The 13,970-nt window shown below is 37.9% G+C and overlaps 2 pseudogenes; both read right to left on the bottom strand.

The window, feature by feature from the left end:
- Positions 1–226: 226 nt before the first annotated feature.
- On the bottom strand, positions 227–1,143 carry LOC148774941 (olfactory receptor 5W2-like; annotated as a pseudogene).
- An 8,825-nt stretch (positions 1,144–9,968) lies between these two features.
- LOC148774942 (olfactory receptor 5W2-like) lies at positions 9,969–12,655 on the bottom strand (annotated as a pseudogene).
- Between the last annotated feature and the right edge of the window lie 1,315 nt (positions 12,656–13,970).

Below are 13,970 nucleotides of genomic sequence, written 5' to 3' on the forward strand. Positions count from 1 at the left end.
CCCCACTCCAGTACTCTTGCCTGGAAACTCCCATGGATGGGGGAGCCCGGTAGCCTGCAGTCCATGGGGTCGCTAAAGAGTCAAGACACGACTGAGTGACTTCACTTTGACTTTTCACCTTCCTGCATTGGAGAAGGAAATGGCAATCCACTTCAGTGTTCTTGCCTGGAGAATCCCAGGGACGGGGGAGCGCCTGGTGGGCTGCTGTCTATGGGGTCGCACAGAGTCAGACACGACTGAAGCGACTTAGCAGCAGCAGCAGCAGCAGCAACATGGGAATCACAAGGGTGTAAAACAGCGAGGTTATTTTGTCTTGATCTGGAGAACAGGAAGAACTTGGTCTGAAATACATGAAGAGCATAGTTCCCTGGAAAACTGACACAGCAGTTAGGTGGCAGGTGCAGGTAGAGAAAGCTTTGAACCTCCCCTCAGCTGAGTGTATCTTCAAGACTGATCGGATAATATAACAATAAGAGACAAGGACTCCTGAAATAGTATTCAGTTCAATGAAGCCAAAATTCATGAATATCACTAACTCATTCACCTGTGTGTCTGAGCAAGATAGCAATAGGAGAGGAGGAACATCACAAAAAAAGTGGTTAATCTCATTTGACCCACAGAAGCATAAGTGGAATGCCAATGTTGTGTGTATCAGAGCATCTGCCATTCCCACCAGGTAAACCCTGGCCACAAGCAGGGGGAACACCCTGCTGGACATGCTGACCGCATAGAGCAAGGGGCTGCTGACAGCCTTGTACCGATCATAGTCCATCAAGGCCAGCAGGAGACACTCACAGTCTATGAATGTATACAGCACCAAGACTTGCAGAGCACAGCCACAGAAAGAGACTGACTTGTTCTTGGCAAATGGCCCACCAGCATCTTAGGGCCGATGGCTGTGGAATAGCAGAGGTCACGAAAGGAGAGGCGGCTGAGGAAAAGGTACATGGGTGTGTGCAGCTGGGGGTCCATCCTAAACAGGGTTATCATTCCAAGGTTTGCCAGAAGATTGATGAGATAAACAAGGAGAACCATGGTAAATAGGGTCACTTTTTTCACGATGTAATTAGTAATTCCCAAGAAAATGAATTCAGTCCCAGAGGAGCAATTCTCTCCTTCCATTCTTTTTAGATCTTGTATAAACTCTTGAGAAATTGATCAAAAAAATAAATGGCACATTCATGTGTAACGCTTCTGCTGCTGCTGCTAAGTCACTTCAGTCATGTCTGACTCTGTGCAACCCCATAGATGGCAGCCCACTAGGCTCCCCCGTCCCTGGGATTCTCCAGGCAAGAACACTGGAGTGGGTTGCCATTTCCTTCTCCAATGCATGAAAGTGAAAAGTGAAAGTGAAGTCGCTCAGTCGTGTCCAACCCTCAGCGACCCCATGGACTGCAGCCCTCCAGGCTCCTCCGTCCAGGCCAGAGTACTGAAGTGGACTTCCATGCACTTCTATACATCTGTAAAAAATCATAAGGCAGAACATATTTTTTTCTTCTGCAATTGTGTTTTTATATTCAGAAAAAATGCAGTCATGCACACAAATTAAAGAGGCATAGCCCTCTATTCTTCAAGAATAAAATGAATTTGAGAAAAACACTTTTGAAAGCTTGATGTAAATCTAGATGCCATCCACAAGGTTTGTCATTTTCTACCAGCTCTTTCCTGAGTCTTACTTTTTTTTTTTAACCTCAGGGAGTAGATCTGTAGTAACATAACTTTTTTCACCTCTTGAAAACCATATGGAAGAGACTCCAATGATAGAGAGGCTAGTCTCTAACACTTAGGATTAAGTATTTTCGATGCTTGAAAACATTCACTTGGGTAAATTTCTATTTCTAGCCATTAGGTGAAGATTTTAGTGAGTAACCAAGCATAAAATGCTTCAATTACACAGTTTTTTTTCCCTGTTTTAATCAAAAAGTTAAGTCTTTTCTCTTACATTTCTTAAGATAGGATCTAGGAACTTACCTGAAATAAGCAGATTTTGGTTTGCTGAACAATAGGCAGATGGCTTTTCATTTAACCAGATTCATTGGGATTTAAATCCCTGTGCTACTGTCCTTTGGCTTTGATGTTATTCAAACATTTCCTTAACTACATTTCTGCTTCTGTATATCCCCACATGAGTTCAGGAACAAATTAGCAAAGGCTAAGTTTTTTTGCTTCACTATTTTCGGCAAAATGATTCATGGTAGAATGAAAACTGCAAATTTTCTTTGTGGTGTGCTTCACAGTTAGCCTGAAACTATCTCCTTCTCTAGTCAAAGAGGAAACCTAATCAAAAATAAAAAAGTTCTCCCTCCATCATTTCCAGCTCCTTTTGATTGGTCGTTTTGCTTCTGAAACACTATCCTTTACTGTCTCATTTTGGAGTATTATTATACTTTGCATTACCTTTTTTATTAAATTATAAGGCATATAAAATAAAGTTCACTTCTTTAATGTATACTGTTCTTTAGCTTTTAGTGTATTTTCAAGACTGTTCAGTTATCACCTACTTCAGAATATTTTCATCACTCCAATAAGAAACAACAAGCTTATTAGCTGTCATTCCACTTTCTTCCCTCCCTGGGCCCTGGAAACCACTCCTTTCTGATATGGCATGGTTTCCTATTCTTGGCCTTGCATATAAACAGAATCATGTAGTATGTGTTTTTATTCTGTCAGGTTTCTTGAGTATACTGTTTTCAATGTTCATCTATATTCTTGAACATATAAGTTTGTTTCATTAAGTGACACAATAGTAATTCATTTTCAGGCTATAACACATTTTATTGGTCCATTGTTCATTTAGATGATCGTTGGGTTATTTCTATTTAGCTATAAACATTCCTGCCAGTGCTATCTTTTAAGGCAGCCCTCATCACCAAATATCATCTTATTCCCATCCTTGAACCACATATCATCCAGGGATATTTCATTGATTTTTGTGACTCTCTCACATTCTCTAAATTGTGCACTTTTTTTTGAATTATGTTTATTTTGTTCATTTGAGAATGTCTCTACTACAATTAAGGCCTCAGAAATATGATCAATGCTTATTTTGCATTTCCTAAGCTCCCTGGTACAAGAAGATGAAAAGTAGGGCTTTCTAAACAATTATTATTAAGTATTTCTTGTTATCAGTGATATAAAATAAATAAAACATAACTGTTAGGGGAATTTTAATATAGATATGGCTCATATGTCCAAAGAAGACCTATTTAGAAAATTGCACAGGTATGATTACTTTTCTAAATCATCAGAGTTCCATTTTATTCCTAAACTACTGTGTTTCCTGGGAGCTCAGATGGAAAAGAATCTAAAATTTGGTCTCACAACTTGGTATCTCTGATGTGACTGGACTATTTCCCAGCATCCCAGAACTAGTTTTCCTTTCACAATGACCTGAATGACCAAAGGGTCAGTCACTCTCCTTCTATATGTGTGCTGCTTAAGAAGTGCTTCATAAAGGCACTTTGTTTGCATATATGAACAACAAAACTAAGAAGTGACTGCACACTTGCTCACAGATTTAATAACAATAACATAAAAAAACTATTAATAAGCAAATCAGTACTTAGAAATTCCACAGGACTGGAAAAGGTCAGTCTTCATTCCAATCCCAAAGAAACGCAATGCCAAAGAATGCTCAAACTACTGCACAGTTGCACTCATTTCACATGCTAGTACAGTCATGCTCACAATTCTCCAAGCAAGGCTTCAGCAATATGTGAACCGTGAACTTCCAGATGTTCAAGCAGGTTTTAGAAAAGGCAGAGGAACCAGAGATCAAATTGCCAACATCTGCTGGATCATGGAGAAAGCAAGAGACTTCCAGAAAAACATCTGTTTCTGCATCATTGACTATGTCAAAGCCTTTGACTGTGTGGATCACAATAAACTGTGGAAAATTCTGAAAGAGATGGGAATACCAGACCACCTGACCTGCCTCTTGAGAAACCCGTATGCAGATCAGCAGGAAGCAACCGTTAGAACTGGACATGGAAGAGCAGACTGGTTCCAAATAGGAAAAGGAGTATGTTAAGGCTGTATATTGTCACCCTGCTTATTTAGCTTATATGCAGAGTACATCATGAGGAACGCTGGGCTGGAAGAAACACAAGCTGGAATCAAAATTGCTGGGAAAAATATCAATCACTTCAGATATGCAGATGACACCACCCTTATGGCAGAAAGTGAAGAGGAACTAAAGAGACTCTTGATGAAAGAGAAAGAGGAGAGTGAAAAGGTTGGCTTGAAGTTCTGCATTCAGAAAACAAAGATCATGGCATCTGGTGCCATTACTTCATGGGAAATAGATGGGGAAACAATAGAAACAGTGACAGACTTTATTTTTTTGGGCTCCAAAATCACTGCGGATGATGACTGCAGGCAGTAAATTAAAAGACGCTTACTCCTTGGAAAGAAAATTATGACCAACCTAGATAGCATATTAAAAAGCAGAGACATTACTTTGCCAACAAAGGTCTGTCTAGTCAAGGCTATAGTTTTTCCAGTGGTTATGTATGTATGTTAGAGTTCGACTGTGAAGAAAGTTGATCGCCAAAGAATTGATGCTTTTGAACTGTGGTGCTGGAGAAGACTTTTGAGAGTCCCTTGGACTGCAAGGAAATCCAACCAGTCCATTCTAAAGGAGATCAGTCCTGGGGGTTCATTGGAAGGACTGATGCTAAAGCTGAAATTCCAATACTTTGGCCACCTCATGCGACTAGTTGACTCACTGGAAAAGTGTCTGATGCTGGGAGGGATTGGGGGTGGGAGGAGAAGGGGAGGACAGAAAATGAGATGCCTGGATGGCATCACCGACTCGATGGACATGAGTTTGTGTGAACTCCGGGAGCTGGTGATGGACAGGGAGGCCTGGCATGCTGTGATTCATGGTGTTGCAAAGAGTCGGATATGACTGAGCGACTGAACTGAACTGAACTTAGAAGTTAACAAAGTTCTACAATGAGCTCATTGATAGTTTGGGAAGAATAAAGCAAATTGTACACTTTTCACATATTTTCCTTAGATATACAGTACCTTTTTATCTTTCTTTTGAATTTTTGCCATACTTTACCTGCTCTAACGAACAAAAATGGTCAGAAATATTGTAAGTCACTTCTGAGTCTAGCCTTTAAGAAGACAATATCTAAAAGTCATGACCTACAGTAAAGAAAGTCTGACAAATCTTCTGAATAACAGATTTGACAAATTCTGAGATAACATGGACTGGGAAGAGGAGAATTTGTGTCTATCTTGCTAGTCATTTACATCCTGTGCAGTAATGAAAGACCTTGCAGTCTAACCATCTTTCCATGAATATTTCATGTATCCTCAGTTAACATGAGGAAAAAAAAAACAAGATAATGAGTCAGTGGTCATTCTTTTAAGTTATTTAGGTTTGAAATACAGTTTTATGTAGTAAGAGATAACAGGAACCGTGTGGGGAAATAAATCAGAGAAACAAATTTTAAGTGTGCTGTGCTTAGTCACTCAGTCATGTCTGACTCTCTGTGACCTCATGGACTGTAGCCCACCAGGCTCCTCTGTCCATGGAATTCTCCAGGTAAGAATATGGGAGTGGTTAGTCAATCCCTTCTCCAGGGGATCTTCTCACCCAGGAATTGAACCAGGGTCTCCTGCAGTGCAGGCAGATTCTTTACCATCTGAGCTACCAGGGAAATTGCATATATATATATAAAGATTGAAGAAAGTCTTTGAAAACCATCTATTTATCTGACAGAGAGAGAATGCCTTTTGCAGCATGGGTCCACAAATGGATCCAGAGATTTTCATATTGAGAGAAGTAAGTCAGACAGAGAAAGATACATATCATAAGATAGCACTTATATGTGAAATCTAGAATATGGTACAAGCAACATTTTTACAAAACAGAAACAGAGTCACAGATGTTTGTGTTCCTTTTCTGATTGCTTCTTTTATTTGTTTCTTGCTCTCCTCTACATTATTTTCTCTAAAACTACGAAATTCAGCAGGTTAAAGTTCATTTAATAGTCCATTTTTAATTTGGGGGAAAAGATACCTAGTGAAAAATTATGTTGCTTATTTAATTGTTATTCCCATTCTTGGTATAATAATCCCAAATGTTGTTTATTATTTTAGTCATTATGTCATGTCTGAGTCTTTCATGACCCCATGGACTGTAGCTCACCAGGCTCCTCTGTCCTTGGGATTTCTCAAGCTAGAATACTGAAGTGGATTGCCTTTTTCTTCTCCAGGGAATCTTCTCCCAGGGATCAAACCTGTGTCTCATGTATTAGCAGGCAGATTCATTACCACTGAGCCACCAGGGAAGTCAAATCACATCAATACTAAGGTATCAAGTACAGTACTCTATGGAGATATTTTGAAGGCAAAGATCAAGCCACATAACTGTTAATAATTTCTCACTAAAATCAAGAAACTGATGCATTTGTCTTACAAAAGAGTTTTATTATCATTATTTACTTCACTGTCACACATATGGTATATACAGAATTGTTTTAGTCATCTCATTCTACTATGCATTTTAGTTTTCCCCTCAACTACATTCTTATCTTCTGGGAAAAATCCCTTTTGTTGCATTTCATTCATCCAGAACCCAGCTTTAGCTTTTTAACAGTGCTGTTATCAAGACAATGTTGACTACAACTTTTCAATCTACTCTCACCCAACAAATTAAACCCGAGTTTGGGTAGATAAATTATTATTTTAAATTGGGTAACATAAAGTATCTCCCAATGGGATTTGTGTTTCATTAAAAATGGAGATCTTAAATAACTGAAAAACATGTCTTTAGAAGAAAATGTCTTCCTCATATATAAGCAAGTGGGAAAAAAATCTCTAGGATTTTCCTGGTACCCCTGGTAACATTAAGACAAGTTCTCTATTGGCAAATGTGTACTGAGGAGAAAATTACTTTTTTCAGAATGTAGTTTCTGTTCCTCAAACCTGGAGTACTATGACACAGTTCATTGGATGATGTAGTACTAAATACATTATGTTTCACTGCAGCTAAGAGAATGACTGGGAGAGCCAGTGTGTGAATAAAGACAGTGTTTTTCTGTAAGCAAGGCAGCATTTATAATAACATAAAAATGAATACTGCACTGAGATACTCAGTGGAATTATACATTACACTAAAATCACATATGTACACTGAGCATTCATTTTGTACAATAGGCCTTTCGATTAAAAAATACAAATAAGATTTCTTACCATTTCTCATTGCATCTACTTTGCTTAATGAAAATCAGTCTAATATACATATAGAAATTTTCACCTAAAAAAGTACACTGCAAGTACATTTTCAGAAATGAAACTATAATCAGTCCCCCCAAAAATTAATTTGTTGCTTCTTGGCAATTTTACCCACACCCATCACAAATTAATGTTCAATACAATATACCACTTAGCTTGTTTATTTTTGAGGTATATACCAGGGAAATCATATTGCCTTTACACTGCTATGTCTGGCTTCTTTCGCTCAGTATTATGTTTGTGAAATTTCTCCACATGTTGTTGTATGCAGAGGCAGTTCATTCATCTACATTGCAGTCTACTGTTTCAAGATACAAAACTACCATAAAGTTATTTACCTAATCCAGAGCAGGAGTCAGTACATTTTACCTAAGCTGAGACATACCATTTATAAGTGAATACAGATGGTTGCTTTCGGGATATAGCAAAAAAACTGTTTAGGTGTGGCTAAGATTTTATGGCCTACAAACCCTAAAATATACTTTAAAGAAAAGCTTGTCAAGTCCTATACTAATGTACTGGGGAAAAATTTAGTTATTTTCAGTGTTATAGTATTTCAAATACTACTATGGTGAATATTTCTGTACATGTCTTTTAGTGAAGATACTCATTCTTCCCTCCTGGGCATAATTCCAGGCATGGTATTTTTGGTCCTAGGACATTTGTACAGCCAGCATTAGAAGACTCAGCTATGGAGTTTTACCAAGTGCAGCAGCAATTTTCCATCTACTATCAATGTGTGAAGTCCATGGTGCTTCACAACTTCAGGAGTAGTTGATATTTCAATTGCTTATATTCTGCCATTCTGTAGATGATACAGTATAACTTTACTTTTTGTTTCAGTTTTATTTACCTGAGCACTAGTAAGTTTGAATATCTACTTTTATGAGGAATCTATGAGATTCTGAATTTGAATAACAGGCCACACAATTCTTTGTGTGAACATGAAGTGCTGAAGTGACTCATTTTTCTTCCATTTTTCAAGTCTGTTTCAATAATAGGGATGGCTTTACATAGAAATAGAGTCATGTTTTATAGAGGCAGATTGTATCATCTGGAAAGGACCTTACAGGTAATCTGGCTGAAGTCCCCATTTTACACAGGGGGATCCGAGGGATAGAAAGGAAGAGTGATGAGTTCCATTTAGAGTGGCATCGTGAATTGTAGCATGTATATTATCATAAGTGACCAGTCCAGGTTTGACGCATAAATTTTCCTCTGTTCATTTCTTTGCATTTGTGCTTTTTTAATAAAATTCTTTTTTAGAAATAAAAAAAAAAAAATAGAGTGGCATCGCTACCTGGTCCAGAGCATGTTTCTAACTAGGGAGAGAGATTTCCAGTGAGGTTAAACATCACTCCCTCCAGCTTAAACAGAAACCCTCTTATGTATTGGTTTATTGAATATTACTACTGCTCTCTTCCTATCAAATGTGGTTCTACAGCCTATGACCACTATGCATCTCCCTCTTCTCTGTGTTGTATAGGTAACCTAGTCTATCATCATGCCACATTTACCGTTAAGAATTTAAATTCAAGGATGAAGAAAGGGACTATAGAATGGAAACTTGACTATAATATTGTCACATTATCCACTGTCACTGATAATACTGCACTTGAACAAACATATTTTCCATCAAGATCGGTGATACATCAGAAGGAGAAAAGGAAAGATAGTGATGAAGACTGAAGTAGACTGGCTAGAATACATCAGAGCCTTTTAATATGTTGCTCCCTTTTTCTGTAAAATTTCATTATAGGAGAGTCTTTACACACCATGTCCAAACTTCTACTTGAGTTATGAATTCCTTAAAAAAATATTCCCATAATTTCTTCTTTAACCTCTGTAATTCCAGACATGAAAGCCAGATATTATGTAGATGTTGTTTGCTGCAATTCTATTTTTGGCTATCAATTGATGGGCTCAAATTTTCTTTCGTTTTCATATCACTTACATTAGATCCAATAAAATGGACCAATGTGCAAGTCATATCAGTCTTTAGATAATGTAACAAATATCTGTCATATGAATGAAGATGGATTAATTACATAATGTTACATCACAATCCATTGATGCCCTATTTTTTTTAGACTTTAATTTTCAGACAGTGCTTTGATCAAGCTGCTTTTTATAGGCAACAGTTCCAAAAGAGTTTGATAAAATGATAAAATATGCTAGGATTAGAAACCTATAAGTCTTTTATCTAAAATAAGAATTCTTTGCAGTATTTTTCCACCATGAGAATTTTTCCTAATATGCCATACATGTTTGTGAGCTCAGTCATGTTTGACTCTTTGCAACGCTATAGACTATAGCCTGCCAGACTCCTCTTTTCATGGGATTCTCCAAGAAAAAATATTGGAGAGGGTTATGATTTCTTCCTCCGGGGTGGAATTCCTGACCCAAGGATCAAACCCATGTCTCCTGCATCTCCTACATCGGCAGGCAGATTCTTTACAACTGAGACATCTGGGAAGCCCAATATGCCATAAAGTCTCACAAACAACATTTTGAATAACAGAGTAAGTTCTTCGACTTTACTTCCATTCTGAAATACATTCCCATAAGGATATTTTAGAATGGCAACTAGAAAATTTAAGACAATCATTGGCTTTTAGCTTTTAAAATTTTAAAGGATAATCAACAGTCTTTCCGTAGCTTATGGTCCTTCAAATATATGGCCATATCTTCACTTTCTCAACAAACTGATTCAGTGCTTAACCTTCAGGAAACAAGAACAAAGGTAAATGTCAATAACTTATAGCTGTTTATTTCTAATGTAATTATTATGCATGTCTTTATGGATCCATTATTATTGTCCACAACTAATTCACATACATTCCCCCTTGCAAATACTGTTGTATACATGTGTAAACAATATGTATATTCAATTATGCTTTAAATATATATGTGTATGCATGAACGTACATGTATTAACATAGGCTTCCTAGGTGGCACTAGTGGTAAAGAACCCACCTGCCAATGCAGGAAACATGAGACATGGAGTTTGATTACTGGATTGAGAAGATGCCATAGAGGAGGGCATGGCAACCCACTTCAGTATTCTTGCTTGGAGAATCCCATGGACAGAAGAGCCTGGATGTCTACAGTCCACTGTGTTGCAAAGAATCAGACATAAGTGAAACAGAAGTAACAACATACAAACATGCACGCAAATATTAACATACATATATATATATGATTTATGAGCATTCTTTACTAAAGGATTGAGAATCCCATCTCTGTTATCCAAACACTGATTATTGTCTGGTGACATAAAATTGTAAAATAAGCAAATATGTAATAAATCAAAACTAGCAAACAACATTTTAAGTGTTTGTTAGTGCTAATTATATCACAGTTACACAAAATTAACTGAGGGTTTAGTATATACCATATATATTTGTGTATATATATATGCACAACTATATGCATATGGGCTTCCCTGGTATCTCAGCTGGTAAAGAATCTGCCTGCAACGCGGGAGACCCTGGTTTGATTCCTGCGTCAGGAAGTTCCCCTGGAGTGGCGATAGGCTACCCCTCCCCCCCCCACCTGAGTATTCTTGTGCTTCCCTGGAGGCTCAGATGGTACAGAATCTGCCTGCAATGTGGGAAACCTGGGTTTGATCCTAGGTTGGGAAGATTCCCTAGAGGAGGGCATGGCAATCCACTCCAGTATTCTTGACTGGAGAATCCCCATGGGCAGAGGAGCCTGGTGGGCTACAGTCCATGGGGTAGCAAAGAATCAGGCACAACACAGCGCACATGTGTATACACATACATATATATGTGTGTGTGTATATATATATATCTTTTGCAATAGTTCTAGACATTTTGCTTTTGGATTTACAGCCCTCAATTTTTATTTCATGATGATTTTAAGTCTTATTATGAATTACTTGACTTTGTTTCCTTAATGTTTAATATTAACACTAACAACTTTTAGTACAGAATCTACAAGATGTACTATAACATATAAAGGAAATAAGTGTTGAAAATGCTCAGTAAATGCACAATAAGTCTTAGGGAAATTGAAATAACATTTGAATGAAAAAGTGAAACAAAAATTAACTTAATTAGTAAAGTCCAAAGTTTTTTAAAAACAGTGGCACATTTAAATTCTGGACACACACTAAGCAGACTTATGAGGGGAACTGTAATATATTTTAGGATTGAGGTTTAATCTAAATACTTCTTTATTTAGGAATCTGAGAAATTTATGTTTCTCATGTGTTATGTCATATACTTTTTAAATTAAACAAGTACTATATATGTGTGTGGGTGTGTGCACATGCATGTGATATAGATATTTAAAAATGCAAAAAGGACAAAAGGACATTTTGTCTTGATCTAGAGAGTAGGAAGAACTTGGCCTGAAATACATGAAGAGCTGAAATACATTCCAGAGTTCCCTGGAAGATTGCCACAGCAGTTAGGTGAACGGTGCAGGTGGAAAAAGCTTTGAATTTCCCCTCAGCAGAGTGGATCTTCAAGAATGAAAGGATGATATAACAATAAGAGACAAGGACTCCCGAAATGGTACTCAGTTCAGTGAAGCCAAAAACGGTGAATATCACTAATTCATTGATATCTGAACAAGATAGAAATAGGAGAGGAGGAACATCACACAAAAAATGGTTAATCACAATTGACCCACAGAAACATAAGCGGAATGATAATGTCGTGTGTATCAGAGCATCTGCCATTCCCACCAGCTAAACCCCAGCCTTGGAGCACACCCCGCTGGACATGCTGACAGCATACAGCGAGGGGCTGCTGATGGCCTTGTACCGGTCATAGGCCATCACGGCCAGCAGGAGACACTCAGAATCTGCTAAGGTACAGAATACTAAGAATTGCAGATCACAGCCATAGGAGGGAATTACTTTGTTCTTGGAAAATAGGCCCACGATCATCTTGGGGTAAATTGCAGTGGAATAGTAGAGGACACAGAAGGAGAGGTGACCGAGGCAAAAGTACACGGGTGTGTGCAGCTGAGGATCCATCTTAATCAGGAATGTCATCCCAAGATTTGCCAAGTGGCCACTGAGATAAACAATTAGAACCATGGTAAATATGATCACTTTGTCCTTGGTGTTATCAGTAATTCCCAAGAAAATGAATCCAGTCATGGAGGAGCAACTCCATCCATTTTTCTTTGTTCTTGTCTAAGCTTTCAGAAAATGATCAAGAAAAGGACAAAGGGATGTGTAACACTTCTGCACATCTGCAATATATCGTAAGATAGAACACAATTCTACCTGCAATTGTCTTCATATTCAGAAAATTATACATTCATGCACCCACTCTTGAAAAAGGCATAACTGTTATTGCTCAATAAAAACAAATACCTGGTGTAGAACGTTGAGAAACTGAACATCTAAATGTAATTTGTGAGGCATGTTATTTTCTACAATCTTGTCTCTGAACCTTCCTTTCTTTACTTCAGAGAATACATTTGATTAATTTACCTGTCTTCTCCTCTTCAAAGTAATATGGATGAGACTCTAATGTTAGAGATGCCTGGCTGTAAGCATCAGGACTAAGCGTTTTCTATGAATATTCATGTGGATACATGCGGGGAGCCAGACTGAACAAGGCCCCAAATATTGGCCCTGGGAATGCCTTGTAAGTGCTGTTCCCTGTCCCACCACCCCTTAAGAGAGTCATAAAACGTTTACCAGGCCTTATTTGTTATTCCTTGAGAAAAACAGAGCAAATAATCCTTTGCTAGGTTTCTTGTTTATTCCCCCAGATTTATGTAGGTTTGTTTTCCTTATCTCTTAAAATAGATGAAGAACGTACCCCCTAATCTTTATGGCTGCTGACTAGTTTTTCTTATCTCGTGAGCATTAGTCTAAATGCCAAGCTTGTCTTAGAAAGCAAACAAGCCTTTGTAATCTTCTATAGATGCAATAACTAACCTGGTAAATGACTTGGTATTTTTATGTACCCTGTTCCCTGTCTCACTTTGTATAAAAACCCTGGCGCTTTTCAAAAAGGCGCTGATTTGCCTCACGAGCATTCAGTCCTCTCGACCCCATTCTTTACTCCTTAATTATTTTCTCAGGCTTCTATGTCATTGCGGTCCGGACCTGTTCTCTTTGCCGGCTGGCACCGGCAGATACAAACCAAGATAACAATTTTAATATTTCTCAAAACCATGATTGTTTTAAGAGTATCTGTATCAGTTCCAGAAATAATGAGCATATCATGGATTGATCATAATAAAATAATTATGTTTCTGGTTTTGGTTTATGTTATGTTCAGTATTTGGTGAGACATTAAACAAGTATTAATGAACAGTTCTCTAGATGTGTTTTGTCATAATATTAATTACCTTTCTGTGGGAATTGTCTGGTGCCAAAGAAAGAATCTCTTTACTCATGGAAGGGAAACATTTCTATGAACTTATTTAACACATATATTTTTATCTCTTGAGCTACCCTTAGCTCAGCTGGTAAAGAATCAGCCTGCAATACAGGAGACCCTGGTTCGATTCCTATACCAGGAAGATCCGTGAAGAATGGGTAGGCTACCCACTCCAATATTCTTGCACTTCCCTGGTGGCTCATATGGTAAAGAATCTACCTGTAATGTGGGAGATCTGAGTTCAGTCCCTGAGTTGGGAAGACCCCATGGAGAAAAGAACAGCTACCCACTCCTGTGAAATATAAAAAAGACTTTTTCTTTATAAAATGGAAGTGAGATGAGTGA

The sequence above is a fragment of the Moschus berezovskii genome, chromosome 18 (genome assembly GCF_049115385.1).
Source record: "Moschus berezovskii isolate FMDL1 chromosome 18, NW_MosBer_1.0, whole genome shotgun sequence".
Lineage (NCBI taxonomy): Eukaryota > Metazoa > Chordata > Mammalia > Artiodactyla > Moschidae > Moschus > Moschus berezovskii.